Genomic DNA, 26,415 nt, shown 5'->3' on the forward strand with positions numbered 1-26,415 from the left:
CTAAATTTCATTTTTCTTACTTTTAAAAACATGTGGCTACTACAAATTTTAAATTGCATGTTATGGCTCACAGTATGTTTCTACTGCACAGCACTGGTCTAGACTATGAGAGCTATTCAGGGGCTTGGAGAGAAGAAAATGAATTCTCCATTGATTACTTTTATTCTTTTTATTCTCACTGAACAACGTTCTTTATATATCCATCTTCTGTTCCAGATCCTACTCAGTCTGCATTTACAGCTTTCTGAGAGTAGAGAAAGAACAGGAAAGTGAAGTTGCTCAGTCGAGTCCGACTCTTTGCGACCCCATGGACTGTAGCATATCAGGCTCCTCCATCCATGGGATTTTCCAGGCAAGGGAACTGTCGTGGGTTGCCATCTTCCTGACCCAGAGATCGAACCCGGGTCTCCCATATTGCAGGCAGACGCTTTATCGTCTGACCCACCAGGAGAGAAAGCCCTTAAAACTGTGTTGAGAGTCATCAACCAAGGATTGCCTACAGGGTGGCAAGCAATAACTGCAAAGTTCAGATCACCCACCAACGCGGCCCCCTTTCGCATCCAAACACCTGTGCTTATGCTCGATTAAAAACAACAACAGCAAACTTTTATTTCCTATTTTGGTAGGGAGAGTTGATCGGGGCGGGACACCAATATATAAACATAAACATTTCTGTTAAGTCAAATGTCCTTCACAAACCAGCGTAGGGGAAGAACGGATGAATTTCCTGAAGAAAGGTTAACGAAGCTATGGAAAGGTCAATTTCTGGCTTGCTCGCTCCATCTCTACTGAGTACGCAAAAAGAAAATACCAGGAAGACGGAACTTCAGCTAAAGGCGACACTGTTCCAAGTCTGAGGCACTGGGAAATGACGGCCACATCCCTAAAGTTATTCCAGTGTAAGGTTCGCCATACTAACTTCCCTCAGATGGGACCGTTCCTGCGTGCTGCCTACAACAGTTTTCCGACTCTCCCGCCAGTTCAAGATCCTTCCCCGCCCTTGCCCACCTCCAAACCTTTCCGGGCCACCCCTGTAGCGCCTTACAGCCGCCATTTTACACAACACTATCGCGAGATATACTTAGCCGTCTCGAGCCTGACTCATTTACTTTCTTGCGAGAGGCTCTTCCCGGCTGTTCTCGCTGTAGCTGTGGAAACTGTCGCGAGAGCTGGTTGCCTTGGCTCCCTGTAGCTATAGCAGCCGCGGCGGTTAAGGATGCGGCGGCAGAAGCGGTGAGTGCGACACCCTCAGGGGGGCGGGGCCGGAGGTAACAGGGTGCTGGGGGGTAGCGCCTAGGGAGGGGGTGGGGAAGGTCGGGTCGCGGGAGAAATGGGCCCTCGTGTGACGTGTTGGGTGGGACTCAGGTCCAGTGGTTATAAGGACAGGGCGCCGGTCTGCACCAGGGCACGCGGGAAGGGCTGGAGCTGCCGCGAGGTCCAAGGGGGAGGGACCCGGGTGTAGAAGGGTTCAAGGGGCAGGGGCCGGAGTATAGAAGGGTGTGTGTGTTGGGAGCAGGATGGTTATGGGGAGTCAGAATTGGAAAAAGAGACCGGGCTACGCCGAGGAATAAGTGGGAAGAAATGGGGTACAGCGAGGAGGAGGGTATGTTGAATGGGAGCCCAGAGATTGGGCCCGGCTTGCTTTGCCCTGGCGGAGATGGCGGGGGCGAGGGGGTGCGGTGTCAGACCTTCGCAGTTTACTGGGGTCCGCCTGAGACTGGTCCGGGACTGCGCTCTAAGACCTGGTTCCTAAAGGGCTTGGCGGGAATGGTGGCGTCCCGGAACTTCACCGCCCCCCGCCCCTTCCAAAGAAATCACCCACGGACTCTGAGATGTGAATGGAGGGTCCGGGTGAAATAGTATTAGTTGGAAAGGTTCTTTCGGTGGAGAGACTATGCGTGGGGTAATGAATGATTGCTGCTCTGAAATAACGTGTGGGATGGGGGCGGGAGAGAGAAATTCTTGAGAAAAAAAACTAAGATGTGCGTATTGAGTTGGAAGAAGGGGGTGTGTGCAAAGCTCACGTTTCTTTCCAGATTCATTCAAGTGTAGAATTTCTTTACGGTGTACTTATGAAATTATATATGCGGTGTAAACTCAGTTTAGATCATACAGTGAAAGAATGTGTAGTACGACTTTTAAACCTTCCATGAATATGATTTAAAAACTGAGAAAATGTTTCTGTTGCAGAAGCACCAGGCTGAGCACTAGGGATAGTTTTAGTTACTTGAATATAAAACCTTGTGTCTGTTCAGGTTCTTTGCCTTTTAAGAAATGAATGAATTTTTATTTTAGGAGACAGAGTTTTGAATATCCGTCAGTCTGGAAATAAAAGGAGTCTTCTAGGACTTAAAATCACTGCGAGAGCAAAGCATTTACACTGAGTCTCAAGGACTGTTTTCTAGAGAAAGGTTTGGACCAGTTTTCTTATTTCTAGTGAAAACAGTGGTTTCAATTCAGTCATGAAAAATAATTTGTTCATTTCTATCTACAGATGCAAGCTTTCTGATAATTTTTTTCTCACTATTTTTGGTAGGTTTAAATTTGCAAAAGCATAACCTCCCTTTTGATTATGTAACTGGATTTTTCCATGTTGAGGTTCACAAATTCATTAATTAGAATAATGGATTTTAATCCTTCTAGAGCTAGCCTTGTTGTGGTTAGTCATTGAACCTATTTGATATATGTTACTAAAACTTTTAATTTGTAATGTTAGTTGTTAATCTTTAAAGTTGAAATGATTTTCTGAGGCAAGATAAAGCTTTATGTGGTTGAGTCCAAAAGACTTCTCCATGAATCCATTAAGAAGCTTTACTGAGTTCCTATTATGTATAGAGTACTGTGCAAGGCATTGCAGGGGTTGGGGGAAAAGATAAATTCATTCATTTATCCTTTCAACAAACGTTTATTGAGACCTCTCTGTGTCTGATAACTAAGCCTTCTGGATACAAATACAAGTAAGCCTTGCTCCTTGCCTTGAAATTGCTCAGAGAGCAAAATAGAGTAACAAATCATTACAGTGTAGTAAACACAATACATTTGTGAACACAGGCTTAAGAAACAAAATTCTGGCCCTAGGGAGTACTTGTCAACAATAGTTGACAAGAATAAAGTGGAAAAAACTATTTAAAAAATTACAAAATATTAAGTAAATTCTAAATTATGATGCATTAATAAAACATGTTTTTCAGAAGAGATAAAATTAGAATGGAAGCTTGAGAAAATTAAGGGGTCAGTGCATAATTTAATAGTCTTTTAAAAGTATTCTTAAATATCACTGAACATTCTTAAGTCAATAATAGTAATAAGAAGCATAAATGCTAATATTCATTGAGATTATTAATGTCCTAGGCACATTATCTCATTTTATTTATTTACTTTCCACCCCTCTTCCTGCCTCAGTTTTCTCATTTTATGTTAACAACACTCTGCTCCTCAGCTGGTACCAATACTTCAATTTTAAAGATAAGAAAATTGAAGTTTAAAACATTAAGGCAGTTGCCTAAGATCACAGAGCTAGTAAATGGCAGATTAGGGACTGGAGTTGGAAATCTAGGCAACTGAAAACCTAAGCAGGATTCCTTTCTTTTTGCAGTAAAGGAGCCTTGGAATGGGGATAGGGGACCAGACATGGAACATGGAATTCGCCAGAAGACTAAAATTCAGTCTCTCTTTATTCATAGATTTTGCTCCCTCAAATATTTACACTATGGGGTAACTAATTTGAATATTAGCATGATGCTAAATATGAGGTTTGTATTGTACAGAGAATTGAGTAAATTACCATATTCATGTTGTGTATAATTGTATAGGGAGCTTTGCTTGGGGAAATAGTTATAATAAGCAATTGTTAACATCTGTAAGCTTCCAGAAACTGATGATTTTAACAGTGGAAATGGTTATCTATATTCATATATAGGGCAACTGTTATTACAGCAGACTAAGGGATTTAGGCAAACATTTTTGTAGACTGCTGCAGTTTGGGGCTTTTTTTTTTTTTTTGGTGTATTTGCTTTCTGGTTTTGCTAGTGGTATAGAACCCGCCTGCCAATGCAGGAGACGTAAGAGATGTGGGTTTGATCCCTGGGTTGGGGAGATCCCCTAGAGGAGCTCATGGCAACCCATTCTTGCCTGGAGAATCCTGTGGACAGAGGAGCATGGCGGGCTACATACAGTCCAAAGTGTCATCAAGAGTCGGACATGACTGAAGCGATTTTGCGCGTGTGCACACACACATACACACGCACAAATATTTGCTTTCAGATTTTTAAAACTATATTCCGAAGTCCAAAGTCTGATTTCCTGGTTAAAATTCAAATTTTATGTCTCCCTTTTATATTGAGGAAACTGAGAACTTTTAAATGACTTTCCCAGAGTCACACAGCTGCAGTGTCCCAGGTGCTTTTAAGAAATACATGCAGATTTGAAGGTGAGTCAGTGTTTTTTTTTTTCCCCCATTGAGTTGACTTTCTGCATCAGTCCCTCTATATAGATTTTAGCTGGAATAGCACGTGGGTGTGAATGAGATTCTCATGTTTTCTAACACCTTTTAACTAAGTGGGCTGTGTGCCTATGTTTTTATGTGAGTTCTTTTTGAGGCATTGAGACGTTTTTCCAAGAAAGGTTTAGAGCAAGACAATGAGATGAGAAAGAGCCTTGAGGGGTGAGAAGGGGAACTTCTCCAGAAGGGTTGAAAACTGAAAGCATTTGGTGATGTGTAAGGAGGATGATGATCTAAAAGCTTTTCTTTAACTCCACCCACCACAGGAGAGCCTGGAGACTTTTTCTACACACACTCTCTGGAAAGGTTTTATCCACTGGAAAAAAGTATTTCTTTCTCAACATTTATATTAGCAATGGTAAATAGACAATGAACAAACCAGAAACGATTTACTCTCATGATAGGTGAAAAGTGATATCTCACTTTAGATTTCTGTCTCTTTGATTACCTGTGAGGCTGAACATTTTCCTGTATTTATTTATTTTTTTATTAGGCAAACTCCAGGAGATAGTGAAGGACAAGAAAGCCTGGTGTGTTGCAGTCCGTGGGGTCAAAGAGTCAGACACGACTTAGTGACTGAAGGACAAATTAGGCAAAGAGTAGAATAAGCAGTTTCACAGAGAGAAATAAAATATCCAATAAAGAAATAAAAAAACAGACTCACAGATGTAGAAAACTAGCTTATGGTCAACAAAGGGAGAAGGCAGAGTGGAGGGAGTTTGGAATTAACAGATACATGCTACTATATATGAAATAGATAAAATAAGGACCTACTGTACAGCACAGGAAACTATATACAAAATCTTGGAATAAAACCTATAATGGAAAATAATCTGAAAAACAGTCTGATATATGCTTCCCTCTCTACCTATATTTGAGTCACTTTGCTGAAATTAGCACATCATTGTAAAATAACTACTTCAATTTAAAAAAAAAAGATGCGCACACTCCTGTGATCTGAAAACTGCAAATTAAACATTTTTTTGTTGACTTCCTTGTTTGTCTTTTTAAAAACATTTAAAAACTCTTCCAGATGTTTAAACTATATACTTAATTTGAAGAAAGAGAAAAAAAGAATACATTCCTTAAAAATAATAATAACTTTATATGGAGGCTAAGAAGCAAAGGTTCCACTTCCAGAACTATCCTGTTTGTTGAATTTTCCAGTTCTTTTTCTATGCATTATATGCAATTTCTATTTATAATTTCTAGTCTATATATATATCTTTTTAAAGTCAGTGGAATGATATTTTTTCTGCAGCTTTTTTTTAAAGTTAGCAATATGCTTTTGAAATCTCATCCTGTCAGTACATACTTTTTAACAGCTGATTGTATTTCAGTTTGAATGTATGTAATCTATTTAACTGTTTCTTTATCTATGAACATTTAAGTTGTCTCAGATTTTTGCAGTTATTGGGAACACTGAAATGAACAGCTCATATTCTTGTCTCTTGTGCAAATGTTCTATAATACCTCTAGAATAGGTGCCTAGAGTTGTTGTTTAAAAGGTTTACATGTTTTTAGTTTTGAAATATACAGCCAGTTTGCCCTTCAGACAGCCTATGTGCCATTCTTTATTCCACCAGCAGTTTATGAAAGTGCCTCTGACACTGGATATCAGTCTTGTACATTTTTACTAATATAACAGGCAGATTTTTACATTTTAATTTGTAGTTTTCAGATTACTTTTTAGTTTGAGCATCTTTTTGTTTGATGGGCTGTTTATATTTCTTTCTTTTGAAATTGCTTATTCTTTATTTTTTAATTGGGTTGTTTGCTTTTACCTATTAATTAGCAAGAACTAAGAACTCTATATGTATATAGATACAGATATGTATTTTAGTATCTATTATGCATATTTTCTCCAGTGTGTTGCATTATCTATAGTGCCTATTGATATACTAAATTTTTTGTATTTTACACAAAAAATACAAATCACATCTTTTTCATAATGGCCTCTGGACTTTGAGGACTTGCTTAAGAAGGCTCTTGGGACTTCACTAGCAGTCCAGTGGTTAATACTCTACATTTCCACTGCAGGAGACATGGTTTTAATCCCTGGTCAGGAACTAAGATCCCACGTGCCACTCGGCCAAAACAAAAAAGTTGGGGAGAGGATAGCTAAGTAAAATTGATCGGGTTGAAAATCTATAATAGAATGTATAAATAATAATGATGTCTGATATTTAATCATACATATGGAAGAAGCTGGTTTTTCTGATTATTATTATGCCTGGGGAGAAGAAATAACTTTTCAGGAGCAATGTTCTTTCACGACTATCTTCTGAAGGGAAATCCCGACATGTGGACATTCCTGAGTTAAGCACTGAGGAGGAGGTTGGCATAGCAGAAAGAACATGAACTTTGGAATCAAATTCAAGCAAACCTTGGTTCCCTTTCCAGTTCAGTTATTAGAATTGTGATCTCTAGCTCATTGTCGTAGCCGCCTCTGTAAAAGAGTGTGCTAAAAAAAACGTATATCACATCAAATAACATCAACTGCTCAGAATTGATATTTTTGTGCAGCTGTATTACATGGTACAAATATTTGTTGACTGAAGAGCATACTATTACATTTAGGAGATCTGAATTAATGTTTGCTGCTGACCCATCAGTAACACCATTCAAATCAGAGGGTAGGAGAACCAAGAACCTAGGGTTAAGACCATATAGAAGCACCTTGAAGCATGTTAGAAATGCCAAATTAGAACCTACATCTTAACCAAATCCCGAGGTGATTCATAAATACCTTGAAGTCTGAGAAACAGTGATCGAATGTGCAGTATCTGAAGGAAGGTGGTAACTCCAAGCTCAAAGCTGCAGGAGTTGAGGTGGTAGGAGCTATAGAAAATTAGGCAGATACTCATACTGTGGTTCCAGATGATTCATTTATTCATTATGTAGGGTCATCTCATCAAATTGGGGGATGCAGGGAAAATCTTCCAGGAGACACAACTAGCAGGATCCTGATTGGGTGTCTGGACACCAACTAATGGGTTTGGCATTACAGCAATAGCTTTAGTCTCTGCAGGAATCTAGGCTAGCTGTGCTGTTCAGTATGCAGACCACTAGCCACATGTGGCTTTTAAAATTAAAGTAAAAATTCAGTCCTTCAGTTGTACCAGCCACCTTTCAAGTACACAATAGTCACATGTGTCTACTATATTAGACAGTGAAGATACTGAACGTTTCCATTAGTGCAGAAAGTTCTGTTGGGCACCACTTAAGAGGAATAGGTAGAGATACCAAGGTTAAATATCTGCCTTAAAGACTGTGTCAAAATGGCCAAGTTCAGAAGGTAGAGAAAAACCTAGGAACTGCTGCTCACATATAACTTACCATCCCATTCTAGAACCTTTCCATTACTGATAGCTGCAGATAATTCCCTGTCCTGTTAAAGTTTGGGTGTACCTGCAAGTGAAGACATCAAATAAAAGGGCAGAGAGAGGGCAGAAGCTGAGGAAAATGTTCTGGGAATTGTGAATGTTAAGTAAAGGGATTTTCCAGACATACATTGCTGAGCATTGGAAAGAGGAGGAATGGCTGGGTATGGAGTTAGGAAAATCATATAAAGTATTTAAGTATTTAGCTGCTAGTAAAACAGTATCGTTCCCAGAAGAAATAATACTGAAAATAAATTCTAATATCCAGGTTAATGCCAAGTTGGTCACCGATTTGATCACATCTTCACTAAAGTGTTTAGGTTGAAAAAAAGAAAAGTGTTTAGGTTGGTTTATCAATATTAAAAATATGAACACTTTTTTTTTTATGTTTAATGAGAATTAGTGGGAAAGCAGAGTTCAGTTTGAGGTTCAGTTTTCAGTCTTTCCCCTTAGAGAATACATCTATAGGAAAGGCTATCCAAATTCTATTTATTTTTGTTTTGGAGACAGTGCCATATAGTATATTTGTAAGTTGTTTATCTTTTTTTTATTGATGGTTTATAGCAGACATATACATGAATATGCTTTTTAAGTCAAGACCACTGTTTAAGTCACAAATTGCCTGCTAGCAAGTTATCTTGAGTAGGAAATCTTTATGAACCAAACTCTGATTATAATTTTAATTGGGCAAAGTATTGAAGTCTGATTTAGAGTTGTTTTTCATGTGCTTCCTCTTAACAACTCATGGAAAGAATCAACAACTGCTTTTAAAAATTCAATTTGGAGTTCTTATTTCACAATGACTTTCATCCTTTTTATGCTTTATTTCAATAGATAGTTGCTAAGCATCTGCTTTAAAAACAAATTTTATTAAGATATGATTCACATGTCATACAATTTGCTCATTTAAAGAATACAACTCAAAAGTTACTGTATGGTCAGAGTTGTGCAACTGTCACTTCAATCAATTTTATTACATTTTTATCACCCCCAAAAGAAACTGTATATCCAAAAGAAACTATAGGCAGTCATTCTCCTTGGCAACCTCTCCCTCCCTTAGGAGCTACTAATTTACTTCTATCTCTGTAGATTTACCTATTCTGGACATTTCATATAAATGGAATCATAAAATATCAATATGTGGTCTTTTGTGACTGACTTCTCTCATTTAGCATAGTATTTTCAGGGTTTATCCATGTTGTGGCATGTATTAGTATTTCATTCTTTTTATCACCAAATATATTCTGTATTCCCTTATATGAATAAAGCACATTCTTTTTTATCCATTTGGATTGTTTCTACTTTTTGGCTATTATGAATGAGGCAAATGAGGTGCTTAGCTCACAAAATAAGAATACTGAGGGTTGTGCAAGTGCAAAATTTAAGGAGGTACTCTCTCTTAGGGTTGTGTAAGTACAACCCTACTTGAGAGTGAGAGCCTCCTTAAATTTTGTACCTGGGAGCCTCCAGCGTCCCACCAGTCTTGGCAGTGTGTTGGCTTTCCTTGAGCTTCACTGAATATCAGCCAATTAAAAAAAACTGAGTAAAAAGTTGTGCTTTGCTTTTTGTCACTTTCCTGTTCAACAGTGTTCAGTGATCTTCTATTGACTATCAAAGACTGACCTGTGATTCTAGTTTTATTTCTAGTTAGATTTCCACTGTCTTATTATTTTAGCCAGTCTAAACTACTCTGTATTCCCCAACAAGTCAAAAGCTCTTCTGTTATCCTGACTTTGCCCGGTGCAGTTTTTCACCTGTGACTGACACATTGATGGAAACCTGTTTCTAGTGGCATTGATGAGGGTGAGCCTACTGTTTGAGCCTACGGCACTAAACTTGTTCAGATTCTAGTTCCCAGTATCATCTAGTTCCCCTGGTTGGGGAACTAAGATCCCGCGTGTTTTATAAATAGAATCCTGTGCTGTGCTGTTTAGTCACTCAGTCATGTCTGACTCTTTGTGATCCCATGGACTGTAGCCCGCCAGGCTCTTCTGTCCATGGGGACTCTCCAGGCAAGAATACTGGAGTGGGTTGCCATGCCCTTCTCCAGGGGATCTTCCCAACCCACAGATCGAACCCAGGTCTCCCACACTGCAGTCTAATTCTTTACTGTCTGAGCCACCAGGGAAGCCCCAAAATACTGGAGTGGGTAGCCTATCCCTTCTTCAGGGCATCTTTCCCAACCCAGGAATCGAACCGGGGTCTCTTGCATTGCAGGTGGGTTCTTTACCAGCTGAGCTATCCAGGAAGCCTCAGATAGAATCCTATACTATAATTTTGGGGGCTTGCCCTTTTTTTTTTTCCATTCAGCATTATTTCCCGGAGATTCATTCAGGTTGTTGCATGTATCAATATTTTTTTCCTTTTTATTGCTGAGAATTATTCTTTGATATACCTATACCACCATTTGTTTAAACATTCACCTGTTCAAAGACATCTGGGCTGATTCCAGTTTTTGGCTGTTACAAAGCTGCTGTGAACATTTGTGTACAAGTTTTATATGAACTTGTTTCCATTTCTCTGGGATATATGTCCAGGAGTATAATTGTTGGATTGTATGGTAGTTGCATGATTAGTTTTTTAAGAAACTGGCTGATTGTTTTTCAGAGTGGCAGTAAAATAGATTTTACATAGTGATCCAGTTTCTTTGCACGCTTTTGGGTATTTGGTGTTCTCACTACTTTTAATTTTAACTATTTTGATAGATGGGTAGTGGTACTGCTTAGTGGTTTTGATTTACATTTCCCTAGTGGCTGTTAAACATCTTTAAACATGTTAAACATCTTTTCACATGTTTATTTACCAACTGTATACCCTTTTTGGTGAAGGATCTTTTGTCTTGTACTTATTTTCTGATTGTATAGTTTGATTTTTTACTGTTGGGGTTTGATAGGTCTTTGTATGTTCCGAGTACTAGTTCTTTGTTGAATATTGGTTTGCAAATAATTTCTCCTAGTCTGTAAGCTTTTCTTTTCATTCTTTCCCCTGGGCTTTTATTGTACAAAAGTTTTTAATTTCAATGAGGTCCAATTTATTGATTTTTCCTTTATGAATCAAGGTTTTGGTGTCAAGTCTAAGAACTCTTTGCCTGACTCTAGATCACAAAGATTTTCTTCTGTATTTTTTTCTCAGAGTTTTATATTTTACGTTTAAGTTCTTGATAATTTTGACTTAATATTCATATTAGGTATGAAGTTTAAGTTGAATTAATTTCTTTGCAATGGAATTTTAGTTGCTCCAGCAACTAAAAAGGTTGAAAAGGTTTTCCTTTTTCTTTTAAATTGTTTTTTCAGTTTTGTCAAAAATCAAAGTCCGTCTCCTTCATTGACAGGTGTATTCTCTGACCACTGAGCCACCTGGGAAGCCCTAAGAATATTTATGTAGGTCCTAAATTTGGGGTTCTCTATTCTGTTCCATTAATCTATGTATCAGTATCACACTCTTTTGATGACTAGAGCTTTGTAATAAACTTGATATTGGGTAGAATAATTCCTTCCACTGATTATTCTTTATCAAGATTGTTTCAGCTGTTTTAGAGTCTACCTTTCCATGTAAATTTTAGAATAAACTTGTTTAAGTCTTAAAGCCTTACTAGGATTTTGATAGGAATTGCATTAATCTTATTGATTAATTTGGGGGAGAATTGACATTTTTATCGTGTTGAGTCTTCCAGTCAGTGAATAAGCCTGTTTATTTATGTCTTCTTTGATCTCTTTCTTTCAGCATTTTTTAACTTTCAGCGTATAGACCCTGTACATGTTTTTGGTAAGTGTATATACTTAAGTATTGAATTTTTTAGAGTAATTGTAAATGGTAATATGTTTTTAATTTTGATTTCTGCACATCTTTTGTTAGTAAAATTGACCCTTAAACAACACAGGTATGAACGATGCAGGTCCACTTACATATGCATCTTTATAAATAAATACATACTGTAATACTACATACTCTTCCTTCAGTTGAATTGGAGAGTGTGAAGCCATGGGTACTGGCGGGCGACTGTAAAGTATGTAGGGATTTTCCACTGCTCAGGGTGTCTGCTTCCCTAACCCCTGTGTTGATCAAGGGTCAACTGTATATAGAAATCGATTGATTTTTGTGTGTTGATCTTATATCCTGTGACCTTATTATTACTTCTAGGAGTGTTTTTGTATATCCCTTGGGATTGTCTATATTAGACATTATGTCATTTGCAAATAGAGTTTTATTTCTCCCTTTCCGATCTGTATGTGTTTTATTTCTCTTTCTTGCTAATTACAGTGCCTAGAGCTGCTGATATTAAGTATAGCGACAGCAGACCTCCTTGCTTTGTTCCTGTTTGTTGTTGTTCAGTCACTAAGCTATGTCTGACTCTCTGCGATCCCATAGACTGCAGCATTCCAGGCTTCCCTGGCCTTTGCTGTCTCCTGGAGTTTGCTGGAGTTCATGTCCACTGGGTTGGTGATGCTGTTTAATCTTTTCATCCTCTGCTGCCCTCTTCTTTTGCCTTCAGTCTTTCCAAGCATCAGGGTCTTTTCCAATGAGTCTGCTCTTCATATCAGATGGTCAATATATTGGAGTTTCATCTTCAGTATCAGTCCTTCCAAAGAATATTCAGTTGATTTCCTTCAGGATTGACTGGTTTCATCTCCTTGCAGTCCAAGGAACTCTCAAGAGTCTTCTCTAGCACCACAGTTCAAAAGCATCATTTCTTCAGCACTAAGCCAACTCTCACATCTGTACATGACTACTGGGAAAACCATAGCTTTGACTATATGGACCTTTGTTGGCAAAGTCTCTGCTTTTTAATACACTGTCCAGGTTTGTCATAGTTTTCTTTTCAAGGAGCAAGCGTCTTTTAATTTCACGGCTGTAGTCACTGTCTGCAGTGATTTGGGAATCCAAGAAAATAAAATCTGTCACTGTTTCCACTTTTTGTCCTTCTATGTGCCGTGAAGTGATGTGACTAAATGCCATGATCTTAGTTCTTTTTGAATGTTGAGTTTAAAGCCAGCTTTTTTACTTTCCTCTTTCATTGTCACCAAGAGTTTCTTTAGTTCCTCTTCATTTTTTGCCATTAGGGTGGTATCATCTGCATATCTGAGGTTGTTGATATTTCTCCTGGTAATCTTGATTCCAGCTTGTGATTCATCCAGCCCGGCATTTCCCATGCTGTACTCTGCATATATGTTAAATAAGCAGGGTGACAATATACAGCCTTGTTGTATATTTCCTAACCTTAGGGGGAAAGTATTATTTCACCTTTAAGTGTGATGTTAGCTGCAGGCTCTTGTGTAGATGCTCTTTATCAAGTTGTAATCACATATTTTAAAAATTTCAGGTAAAACTTTTTTCTATGGTACTTTTTCTTACTCTCCCAAGCTAGTATTTACTCTCCATATTTCAGTAGCATTCGGCTTATATTACTATTATTGAATTCTTACTTAATTGTATTCTGGTTGATTTGTGTTCATCCATCCCTCCTCCAGACATATACACCCTCTAGGCTATGAGGGCATTTGCTGTTTTATTAATTTTTATATCAGTAGCTTACAGGAGTGTGCTGGCATTGTTGAATTGTTTGATTGAGTGAAGGAGTGAATGAATGAATAATTGAATAAGAGAATGGGAAACTCTTATAGGGCTGAAAATAGTTTTTAGTGATAAAAGTATGAACTTTGGAGCCAGACAGAATTCATATCTCAGCCCTTCAATTTAATGCTACTGTGTGAAGTTGGTCAAATTACTAAGTATTTCTGAACTTTAATTCTCTTATCTGTGAAATTAGGATAATAATAACCTACCTGAACAAATTAAGTGAAATAGTACATGTTAATTCTCAGTATAGTAGCTGTCATGTGATAGGCACTCAAATTTTAGTTTTCCTTTGTTTCTTCATTGAACTGTTGTAAGTATTAAGTTATAGTTATTGTAAAATCACTTTGTGAACTGCATTAAGTTATTTAAATTTTGTATGTTTGTGTTAAATACATCAAACTAATTTTGATGATGTTGGCTTAAGAGGGAAAAATAGGGACATGAGAAAATGGAGGTTTTCTCCAACAATAACTTCTGTTGAACAATACCATGTACTAGCCACTCTGCTCAGAAGTTTACATTCAGCGATTCATTTAATCTTTACAGTAACTCTATGAAGCACATACTTCCTCTGAAGGATTTTTTCTTAGTTTTTTAATTATAGTTTCCTTATCTCCACACTTTCTAAATAAACCTCAGGAATTGGGCTAATACAATTTAATGCAGATTTCAAACTTTGTATTAAATATGAAGAATAATAATTATTTCTTTTTTAAGCTCTCATCTTAGTATTGCGGACAGCATACCTTTAGGTTAAATCTTCATTTTTTTCAGTAAATCTTAGTAATGATATTTACAGGCAGTTTGGTTCCAGAGCACCACAATAAAGAGAATACTGCAATAAAGTGGGTCAACTGAATTTTTGTATGCCATTGGATATAAGAGTAAATATAATTTACTGTATAATATACTGTATAATATACTGTAAATATACACAGTATACTGTGGTCTACTAAGTATGAAATAGCATTATATCTAAAGACTTCTTCTAACTGTACTCTCAGGCTTGTGGAATCTTAGTTCCCTGAACAGGGATTGAATCAGGACCATGGCAGTGAAAGTCCTAACCCTGGACCACCAAGAAACTCCCCCAAATATACATATCTTAGTTAAAAAATACTTTATCACTAAAAAATGCTAACCAACATCTGAGCCTTCAGTGAGTTGTAATCTTTCTGCTGTTGGAGGGTCTGCTGCAGACTGAGCCATCAGGCCATCAAGGTGATGGTTGCTGAAGCTTAGGGTGGTAGTGATAGCTTCTTAAAATAAGAGAACAATGAAGTTTGCCACATCAAGTGACTATTCCTTTTACAAATGACTTCTCTGTACTATGCAATGCTGTTTTGATAGCATTTTACCCACAGAAAATTTCTTTCAAAATCAGAGTCAGTCCTCTTAAAACCTGCCACTGTTTTATCAACTAAGTTTATGCAGTATTCTAAATCTTTTGTTGTCATTTCAGCAGTCTTCATAGCATGTTCACCAGGAGTAGATTCCATCTCAAAAAACCACATTCCTTGCTCGTCTGTAGAAGTAACTCCTTATCTGTTCAAGTTTTATCATGAACCCCTCAAAGTCATCCATGAAGGTTGGAATAAACCTCTTCCAAACTCCTGATATTTGACCTGTTCCCATGAATCACAAATAATATTATTATTATTATTTTTTTTGATCACTCCTCATGGCAGTACTCTTGCCTGGAAAATCCCATGGATGGAGGAGCCTACCGCTGCGGTCCATGGAGTTGCGAAGAGTTGGACACGACTGAGCGCCTTCACTTTCACTTTTCACTTTCATGCTTTGGAGAAGGAAATGGCAACCCACTCCAGTGTTCTTGCCTGGAGAATCCCAGGGACGGCAGAGCCTGGTGGGCTGCCGTCTATGGGGTCGCACAGAGTCGGACACGACTGAAGTGACTTAGCAGCAGCATGACTTGTGGATTTTAGTACCCCAACCAGGGATCGAACCCAGGCCCTTGGCAATGAGACTCCTAACCAGTGGACCACCGAAGAATTCCTCACATTCTTAATGACATTTAGAATGATGAGTGTGCTTTCCAGAAGGTTTCCACTTGACTTTGTCCAGATCCACCAGAGGAATTACTATCTATGGCAGCTGTGTGTGTGCATGCTCAGTCGTGTCTGGCTCTTTGCGACTCTTTGGATTGTAGCTTGCCAGGCTCCTCTGTTCATGGGAGTTTTCAGGCAAGAATACTGGAGTGGGTTGCTATTTCCTCCTCCAGGGGTTCTTCCCGACCCAGAGACTGAACCTGCATCTCTTGCATCGCGGGTGGATTCTTTACTACTGAGCCATCGGAGAAGCCCTAAACGGATGTGCAGTACATTCTGAATCAAACTTGGGCCTCCCACATGACAGAAATTCTGTCACTTAACCAGCAAGCAGCATGGCACCTATGGCTTTACAAAATGTGTTTCTTAAATAATAATGAAACTGCACACCCAGATTGAGACCTGATCCCCCTGTCTTTTAATTGAGATCACACGCCTGGTCTCAGAACTTAATGAAGCTCAGGTTCTCTATGTCTCATTGCAGAAAGAATTCAGTGAGGGACAGAGTGATAGATAAGAAGTGGGTTTATCTAGATACACATTCCATAGACAGAATGCAATCCATGTCAAAAGGTGAGAATGGCCTTAGGAGAAACACTCTCCAAAGATAGAGTGTGTGGTTAGTTTTAAGGGATGGGAGGGTTTTGGGGAAGGGGTAGAGATTTCCAGGAATTGGGCCACTGCTTACTTTTTGACCTTTTATGGTTAGCCTCCAAAGTGTCATGACACCAATGACACTGTAGATGTGTCATTTAGATGCTAATGTCTTAATATTGCAGTGAGCATATAATGAGGCTCAAGATTCATGAAAATCAAATCTTCTCCATCTTGGACCTAGCTGGTTCTGACCAGTTTGTGTCTTACCCTCAAGGGCTATATCATTCTTTTAGAGGTTATTTCCTTCCCTCCTGTTTTAATAAGACCTGAAAGTCAAAATTTCTCCTTGATCCATGAACTACAGAATGAATGTTGTGTTAGCAACACATGAAAACAACATTAATTTGGTATATCTCCATCAGAACTCTTAGCTGACCAGGTACATTGTCAATGAACATCAATATTTTGAAAAGAATCTTTTTTTCTGAGTTACAGGTCTCAACACAGGACTTAAAATATTCAGTAAACCAAAAAAAAAAAAAAAAAAAATTCAGTAAACCATGTAAACGGATGTGCTGTCATCCTGGTTTTGTTGTTCCATTTACAGAGCACAGACAGAGTACTGTTGTTCAGTTGCTCAGTTGTGTCCAGCTGTTTGCAACTCCATGGACTGCAACACGCCAGGTTTCCCTATCCTTTACCATCTTCTGGAGTTTGCTCAAACTCATGTCTGTTGAGTTGGTGATATGATCCCATCTCATCCTCTCTTGTTCCCTTCTCCTCCTGCCTTCAGTCTTTCCCAATCAGGGTCTTTTCCAATGAGTCAGCTCTTCGCATCAGGTGGCCAAAGTGTTAGAGCTTCAGCTTCAGCATCAGTTCTTCCAATGATATTCAGGGTTGATTTCCTTTAAGATTGACTGGTTTGATCTCCTTGCTGTCCAAGGGACTTTCAAGAGTCTTCTCCAACACCACAGTTCGAAAGCATTAATTTTTCGGCACTCAGCCTTCTTTATGATCTGTCTCTCACATCTGTCTGTGACTACTGGAAAAACCATAGCTTTGACTATATGAACCTTTGTTGGCAAAGTAATGCCTCTGCTTTTCAATATGCTGTCTAGGTTTGTCTTAGCTTTTCTTCCATGGAGCAAGCATCTTTTAATTTCATGGCTGCTGTATCATCCACAGTGATTTTGTTGAAGCCCAAGAAATTAAAATCTGTCACTGTTTCCATTGTTTCCCCATCTATTTGCCATGAAGTGATGGGACTAGATGCCATGATCTTAGTTTTTTGAATGTTGAGTTTTAAGCCAGCTTTTTTGCTCTCCTATTTCACCCTCATCAAGAGGCTCTTTGGTTCCTCTTTGCTTTCTGCCATAAGGGTGGTGTCATCTGCATATCTGAGGTTATTGATATTTCTCCTGGCAATCTTGATTCCAGCTTGTGCTTCATCCAGCTGGGATTTTGCATGATGTACTCTGCTATAAGTTAAATAAACAGGGTGACAATATACAGCCTTGATGTAATCCTTTCTCAGTTTTGAACCAGTCCGTTGTTCCATGTCCAGTTCTAATTGTTGCTTCTTGACCTGCGTACAGGTTTATTGGGAGACAGGTAAGGTGGTCTGGTATTCCCATCTCTTGAAGTATTTTCCACAGTTTGTTGTGATCCACACAGTCAAAGGCTTTAGTGTAATCAGTGAAGCAGAAGTGGATGTTTTTCTGGAACTCTCATTTTCTGTGATCCAACAGATGTTGGCACTTTGATCTCTGGTTCCTCTGCCTTTTTCACTTACAGCTTGTACATCTGGAAGTTCTCAGTTGGCATACTGTTGAAGCCTGGCTTGAAGGATTTTGAGCATTACCTTGCTAGCATGTGAAATGAGTGCAATTGTGTGGTAGTTTGAACATTCTTTGGCATTGCCCTTCTTTGGGATTGGAATGAAAATTGACCTTTCCCAGTCCTGTGGCCACTGTTGAGTTTTCCAAATTTGCTGACATATTGACTGTAGCACTTTAACAGCATCATCTTTCAGGATGTGAAATAGCTGAAATTCCATCGCCTCTACTAGCTTTGTTTGTTGTGATGCTGCTTAAGGCCCACTTGACTTCGCACTCTAGGATGTCTGGCTCTAAGTGAGTGATCACACCACTGAGTTTATCCTGGCCATTAAGATCTTTTTTTGTATAGTTCTTCTTTGTATTCTTCTTAATATCTTCTCTTTCTGTTAGGTCCCTACTGTTTCTGTCCATTTGTTGTTCCATTTATAGAATACAGACTGAGTAGACTTAGCATTATTCATAAGGGCCCTAAGATTTTTGAAAAAGTAAGTAATTGTTGGTTTTGACTTAAAGTCACCGACCACATTGAAACTGAGCAGGACCCTGTGGGGCCTTACCAGGTACAAAAGCCCCTCTATAACCCCTGTTTCTAACTTGTAGAAAATGTTTTAGTCTCCTAGGCCTTCCCTAGGAAGCAGAATTCCACAGAGAAGACTCAAGTAGTTACTAATTAGAGAAGTGAGAAAATGCAGAAACAAAGGAAAAGCAGTCAAGCAAAAAAAGTAATGATAGCTTAAACTATAGTTCATTAATAAAACAGAATCAGAGGACTCTTAGTTCCTTCTGAAGGGATGTACGTAACAATATGACACATATCTTTGAGTTGTTCTGCAGAAACTAAAATCCCCACCCAGATGTAGGATGGTGACTGTATACTAAACATAAGCACTAGACCTTAGATTCAGTTCAGTTCTGTTGCTCAGTCATGTCTGACTCTTTGCAACCCCATGGACTGCAGCACACCAGGCTTACCTGTCCATCACCAGCTCCCAGACCTTGCTCAAACTCATGTCCATTGAGTTGGTGATGCCATTCAACCATCTCATCCTTTGTCATCCCCTTCTTCTCTTGCCCTCAATCTTTCCTAGTATCAGGGTCTTTTCCAATGAGTCAGTTCTTCGCATCAGGTGGCCAAAGTATTGGAGTTTCAGCTTTAGCATCAGTCCTTCCAAAGAATATTCAGGACTGATTTCCTTCAGGATTGGCTGGTTTGATCTCCTTGCAGTCCAAGGGACTCTTAAGAGTCTTCTCCAACACCACAGTTCAAAAGCATCAATTCTTTGTCCCTCAGCTTTCTTTATAGTCCAACTCTCACATATATACATGACTACTGGAAAAACCATAGCTTTGACTAGACGGACCTCTGTTGGCAAAGTATTGTCTCTGCTTTTTAATATGCTGTCTAGGTTTGTCATAGCTTTTCTTCCAGGGAAGTGTCTTTTGATTTTATGGCTGCAGTCACCATCTGTGGTGATTTTGGAGCCTAAGAAAATAAAGTCTGTCACTGTTTCCATTGTTTCCGCATCTATTTGCCATGAAGTGATGAGACCGGATGCCATGATCTTAGTTTTTTGAATGTTGAGTTTTAAGTCAGCTTTTTCACTCCTCTCACTTTCATCGAGAGGCTGTTTAGTTCTTCTTTGCCCCTCTGCTGTAAGAGTGGTGTCATCTGCGTATCTGAGGTTATTGGTATTTCTCCTGGCAGTCTTGATTCCAGCTTGTGCTTCATCCTGCCCGGTATTTCACACTGTGTACTCTGCATATAAGTTACATAAGCAGGGTGACAATATAAAGCCTTGACGTCCTCCTTTCCCAATTTGGAACCAGTCTGTTGTTCCATGTCCAGTTCTAACTGTTGCTTCCTGACCTGCATACAGATTTCTCAGGAGGCAGGTAAGGTTGTCTGGTAGTCCCATCATTTTAAGAATTTTCCACAGACCCTAGACTGGTTGGAACCAGAAGGTTGACGATTAAAATTTCTAAAATGTCATCCTGTTACCTCATCATCGACCAGTCGGAAGAAAGTCCATAAGCTGATCACGCACTCTGCAACCCTCAATTCTAATGTTGCCTTTAAAAACCCTTGCCTGAAAGCCATCAGGGAGTTTTGGTCTTTTGAGCATGAGTTACCTGTTCTTGCTTGGTGCCATGTGACAAATGCTGTACTTTCCTTCACCACAGCTTGGTGTCAGTAGATTGGCTTTGCTGTCTGTTAGACAGGTTGTCCTGAATTTGGTTTGATAACAGCATTTAGCCCCTAACAAAGTCAGGCTGTGTTTTGAAGCTTTGAAGCTGGACTTTGACTTCTCTCCAGCTATGCAAGTCCTAGATGTTATTTTCTTCTAATAGTAGGCTATTTTGTCTACATTGAAAATCTGTTGTTTAGTGTAGCCACCTTTATTAATTGTCTGAATAACCTGCTGTACCTCCTACCTCAGCACTTGCTACTTCCCCTTGAGCTTCTGTGTTACGGAGACGACTTCTCGTGAACCAACCTCTGTTAGCTTCAAACTTTTCTTCTACAGCTTCCTTACTTCTCTCGGCCTTCACAGTTGTATGAAATTGATCAGAGCAATAAATTTGTGTATTGTCTATGGCGCATCAGTTTTTTTCAACAGAGATCACCAATAAAGCTTGAATTAGTTTTTGAAAGAAGAGAAAAGCAGCAGACTGTTTGAATTCAAATATTTAGCAGGCTAAGATCTGTTTTGATCAGTTCTCTCTCTTTTTTATTTGTGGTTAAATACACAAAGAAGAATTTATCACCTTAACATTTTATGAGTGTACAGTAGTTCTAAACATATTCACATTGTTGTGCAGCCAATCTCTAGAACTCTTCTTATCTTGCAAAGCTGAAACTCAATGCCCATTAAGCAACTCCTCCCCATTCCTCCCTTCCCACGGTGCTTGGCAACCACAATTCTACTTTTTGTTTCTAAATTTGACTCTTCTAGGTAGCTAACATAAATAAATTATAGAGTATTCCTCCTTTTGTGCATAGCTTATTTTGCTTAGCATAAAGATCATATGTATTGTAGCATGTATCAGAATTTTGTTCTTTTCAAGGCTGAATAATACTCTACTGTATGTATATTTCACATTTTGCTTATTGGTTCACTTGGGTTGCTTCCATCTTCTGGCTGTTGTGAATAATGCTGCTATGAATATGGGTGTACAATGGTTTCTTTGAGACCTTGCTTTCGTTTCTTTTTTTCTTCAGTTTTACTGAGATATAACTGAAGTATAGCACTGTGTAAGTTTAAGGTGCACAGCATAATGATTTGATTTACATACATCATGAAATGATTATCACAGTCAGTTTAGTGAACACCCATCATCTCATGTTTGGTTTGGGCTTCCTTGGTGGCTCGCATGGTAAAGAATCAGCTTGCAATGCAGCTAGCTTTTGCTTGTCAGTAAAACTTCATATTTCTCTATCAAATATGAATGAAAGCCTTGGGAGGTAAAGTATTCTTGGTTATAGGTTTTTCCATTTCATCATTTTAAATATATTGTGCCACTCCCTCTGGCCTTCAGAGTTCTACTGAACAACCTGATGGGATTTCATCTGTAACTTTTTGCTTTTACATTGCTTATTTTTAATACTCTCTCTTCTTTATCTTTAGTTTTTGCCATTTTAATTACAATGTGTTTCCTTGTCATCCTCTTTGGATTGATCCTTTTGGGATCTCTCTGTTTCTGGGGCCTGAATGTTTGTTTTCTTTTCCAGGTTAGCTAAGTTTTCTGGGATTAATATCTTGAAATATGTTCTCTGTCTCTTTTTTCCCACTTTCTTTCTGGGACCCCTACAATGCGAATGTTAGTATGCTTGATATTGTCTGAGAGGTCTTGCAAGCTGTCTTCATTTCTTTCTTTTTTTTTTTTCTTTTTAGCTTCAGTGATTTTCACTACTCTGTCTTCTAGCTTGCTGATCCATCCCTTTGTATCATCTAATCTACTGTTGCTGCCTTCTAGTGTATTTTTTTATTTTATTTTCTGTATTTTTCAACTCTGTTTGGTTCTTTTTTGTATTCTCCAGCTCTTTGTTAAAAGCCTCTAACTTCTGACTCTCTTCATCCAGTCTTCTCTTGAGTTTGTTGAACATTTTTACGATCATTATCTTGAACTCTTTATTGAGTAGAATTGCTTATCTCTACTCAACTTAGTTCTTCTGGAGATTTAATCTTGTTCCTTCATTTGGAGCATATTCTTCTGTCATCTCATTTTGCCTGATTTGCTGTTTTTATTTTCGAATATTTGGTAGATTGGTTTCTTTCCTGATCTTAGAGAAGTGGTCTTTTTTAGGAGACATCCTATGACAGTAGTGTACTTACCTCTGGTCACCAGAGCTATGTTTGTGGATCCTTCTGGTGTGATAGGCTGTATTACTGTGAGTGGTCTGGTAGGTGTCACTGGCCACCTGTCCAGTTGGTTGCCTGGCCCTGACTTGTGCAGAGGCTATCAGCTGCTGGTGGGTAGGGCTGGGTCGTAAGGGGGCTGGCTGTGGGGCTCCAGGGGTCCTGGGGCACACTGATGGGCAGAGCCATATTCCAGGGTGGATGGTTGCAGAGCAGGGAGTCCTGGATCTAGTGTTGGCCTGCTAGTGGGTAGGGTCAGGGCCCCAGGGGTCGTGGGCCTAGTGCCAGCCCACTGATGGGTGGGGGCAGGTTTCTGATATGACTGTCTGTGGGGTCCTGGGTTTCTTGAAGCTGGTGTCAGCCTACTGGTATTGGATTCCTGGGCTGGTGCCTGCCCACTGGTGGGTGAGGCTGTGTCCCAAACTCTGGCTAGTCTGCTGGTAGATGGGGCTATGTCCCAGCTTGGCTAGCTGCTTGACCTCAGGTGTCCCAGTACTGGTGTGGATAGGCTGGTAGGTGGGGCTGGGTTCCAGTATTAATAAGCTTAAAGGCAGGATTCCAAATTGGCATTTGTCAGCACCAGTGTCTACATGTTAGGACAAGTGCCTCAAAAATGGCTTCTGCCAGTGTCTTTGTCCCTAGAATGAGCTCCAGTTACCTCCTGCCTCTCCAGCAGACTCTCCAAGACCAGCAGTGGATTTTGACCCAGGCTTTTTTTAAAATTACTGCTTCTGCTCTGAGTCCCAGAGTGTGTGAGATTTTGTGTGTGCCCTTTAAGAGTGGAATCCCACACTTAAAGGGCTCCCACAGCCTGCTGTCTCTCCCAGATGTAAGCCCCACTGGCTTTCAAAGCCAAATGTTGTGGGGCTTGTTGTCCTGGTGCAGGAACCAGGGTTAGGAACCTGGATGTGAGGCATGGACTCCTCATTTCTTGAGGAGAACCATGGCAATTGTAATTGTCTTCCCATTTAGGCAATTGTAATTGCCTACCTGGGGATGTGAGTCTTGACTACACTGTATCACCACCCCTCCTACCCATCATTCCTTCTTTATATCTTTAGGTGTAGAAGAAATCTGTTCTGCTGGTCTTCCAGTTTTTCTCATCAGTATTTCCTCTATAAATAATTGTGATTTTGGTCTACCCATTGGAGGAGGTGAGCTCAAGGTCTTTCAACTCCATCCTCTTGGCCACTTCTCTTGGATACCCAGAAGTGGAGTCGCTGGATTGTATGATAGTTCCATTTTTAATTTTTTTTTGAGAAATTGCCACACTATTGTCTACAGTGGCTGCACCATTGTACATTCCCACTAGCAGTTCCCATCTATTCATGTCCTCAGTAACAACTAATTTTCTGGGTTTTTTTTTATCGTAGCCATCCTAGTGGGTGTTTTCGATTTTTATTATTTTTGTGCTTCGCATTTTCCTAAAGGCCCATGATTTTGAGCATCTTTTCATGTGCTTATTACCCATTTTTATATCTTCTTTGCAGCAATGTCTATTTGAGTCCTTTGTGCACTTCTATATCGATTGTTGTTAAGTTTTAAGGAGTTCTTTATATATTCTAGATATTAGCTCCATATGAGAGAAATGATTTGCAGATATTTTCTCCCTTTGTGTGAGTTGCCTTTCACCCTTCTGACTATGTCTTTTGATGCTCAGAATTTCTCTGTTTTAAAATATTTTATTATTTATTACTTAAGACATTTAAAAAGAACAATACAGTAAGTATCCTTGTCTACTATCCAGCAAATTAAATATTACTAAATAAGTTGAAGGCCCCTGGGTTTCTCCTTCTTGATCACAAGTCCCTTGCCATCTCTCAAAGGTAACCAATAGTGAATTTGATGTTTTGCTGACTAATTTATATTCCAAAGTCAGCCTCTTAGTGTATTAGAAGCTTACCATGACAGAGAATACTGCAGAAGTCCTTGGAAGGCTGAGATGAGAAGGGTTAATTCTTAGATTTTCTTTCTTTTTCTTTTTTTTTTAAGTTGAAAGCCCAGTTTGGCACCCTGTCAAATAGTTTTATGTAACAGGTACACAGACATATTTTTTGAATGACTATTTGGTACCCACGTACTTTTGATTGAAAATAATTAAAATACCACCATTACATCACGTTGATGTGAGTTCTATATATCTTTTGAGTTAGGATTATTATTTGCTTTGCTAGTAAATAGCCAGCTATGGCAAAGTCAATGTTTTCTTAGAGGTAGTGAAACTGAGGGGCAAACTTGAGTTTGGAGCATCAGCTATAACTGCATACAGTCCGTGTAGCTGCCTTTGTTAACTGAGGCTTGTAGACAGGACGAGCAGAATAAGAGAGACGTAGAAGCATTACATTCCTAGTTTAAAAAATGAGTTGCAAGTTCTGAAAAAGAGGAGTTATTCTTGTCAGGTCTGACTCTGGTCAAGGACCTGTTGAAACAAATAGTGTGATGTTCACAGGATTGTGGTGAAGGACCAGACCTCCATTGTAAAGTGAAAATAAGATTCTTCTCTAGTGAGGCCATAATGAGAGCAGCAGCAGCTGTTACTTCTGCCACGACTGCCTAAACTTGGTGGCTGTGTGCGGTGGCCGGAGCAGGAAATGATTCCGTGACAGTAGGCGTGTACAGGGAAGGACTTGTTCTGGCTCTGGCCAAGTGGTTACACAGGTGAGGGTGTCACTCTAAACATACAAAGACCGGCCGGCTGGAGGAGGAGCAGCTTCAGAGGATCAGGTGCACATCTGAAGGGATGAGCTCATTCTTCTAACCAGACCTGCTCTAGATGCTGAGTGAGTGTTTTCCTAATTGCAAGTCCTGCAGCTGGGAGAATCAGGAAACGGTTGAAGCTTTAGCCACTTTGTAAGTAGCAAAAAAAAACAAAAAAACAAAATAGAAGCAGTTTTGGGACTCTTTTGAAATGTGTGGTTGTGAATATCAAGTTGAAGGTGACACATGTGCACATTCAGTTTTTCTCTAAGTTGAGGATTGCAGTAAAGTGTGTCATGGGTTGAGGAAAGCTCTGGTGGTTCTGGCTTTATTCCAGTGATTCTGTTTGAGGTGATTTAATAATTTATTTCCTAGACTGTCTTGTTTTGTTTTTCTTCTTTAGGAAATAAAAATCCTGAGGGCTCCCTTTTAATTAACAAAGATCTTTATGTTTAAAGCTTTAGTTAGTGGGACTTACTTCGCTTTTTAAGTCCACTCCGCTTACTTTCAGAGCTCTATGCATGATTCTGTTTTGCTTTAATTTACCTATTCAGTTTAAGTAAGCTTCTTTAAAATTAAGTTGGCTTAAAAGAGAAATATCAATTATTAATTAGTTTTTCTTAAACTTCTTTTCTTTTGAGATATTTCTCAAAATTCACTCAGAATTAGGTCTGATATATTCTTTACCCAGTTTCCCCCAGTGGTAACATCTTGAAAAACTGTAGTGCAGAATCACAACCAGCATATTGACATTGATACAGTGAAGGTACAGAATATTTTCACCACCATAGGATACATCATATTTCCCTTTTATGGCTACACCCACTTCCTTTACACTCACCTGCTCCTTAACTCTTGTCAACCAGTAACTGAAAAATCAGTTTTTAAGCAAGAAGTTTTATGTGCTGTCTTAAGTAGTTTTGTGTTAGAGATCTACATAGCCTTATGAAAAAGAGCCCTAGATAGACTGCAATAGATTTTGATTCATTGTAGCTCTTTGACCTTGGGTAAATAATTTAAATTTCTCTGTGCTTCAATTCCTCTATATATAGAATAGGATAATGGTATATTAATTTCTTTATAACCTGTTTAAAGGGTTTTGAGAAATTCTAAATGTCTGTTAAAAATAAGTACTGTATCAGTTCAGTTCAGTTCAGTCATTCCATCATTTCCGACTCTTTGCAACCCCATGGACTGCCTGCAGCATGCAGGCCTCCCTGTCTATCACCAACTCTCGGAGTTTACTCAACTCATGTCCATCGAGTCGGTGATACCGTCCAACCATCTCATCCTCTGTCATCCCCTTCTTCTCCTGCCCCCAATCTTTCCCAGCATCAGGGTCTTTTCAGATGAGTCAGTTCTTCGAATAAGGTGGCCAGCGTACTGGAGTTTCAG

At 39.1% G+C, this 26,415-nt stretch overlaps 1 protein-coding gene across 8 annotated transcripts in view; it reads left to right on the forward strand.

Moving 5' to 3' along the window:
- The first annotated feature begins 1,103 nt into the window (after positions 1-1,103).
- The window catches only part of USP54 (ubiquitin specific peptidase 54), a 118,797-nt gene continuing 93,485 nt past the window's right edge, over positions 1,104-26,415 (forward strand). The window contains exons 1-4 of one of the 8 annotated variants that reach the window (XM_043476563.1): positions 1,104-1,233; positions 2,296-2,411; positions 4,344-4,429; positions 11,608-11,649. The gene's annotated coding sequence lies outside the window, so the exon portion shown is untranslated. Of the gene's footprint in view, positions 1,234-1,527; positions 1,604-2,295; positions 2,412-4,343; positions 4,430-11,607; positions 11,650-24,978; positions 25,174-26,415 lie in introns of those variants that run through there. The other 7 variants (XM_043476566.1, XM_043476565.1, XM_043476568.1 and 4 more) reach the window with 7 other exon arrangements.

Source organism: Cervus canadensis, chromosome 8, assembly GCF_019320065.1.
Source record: "Cervus canadensis isolate Bull #8, Minnesota chromosome 8, ASM1932006v1, whole genome shotgun sequence".
In the NCBI taxonomy this organism is placed as follows: Eukaryota; Metazoa; Chordata; class Mammalia; order Artiodactyla; family Cervidae; genus Cervus; species Cervus canadensis.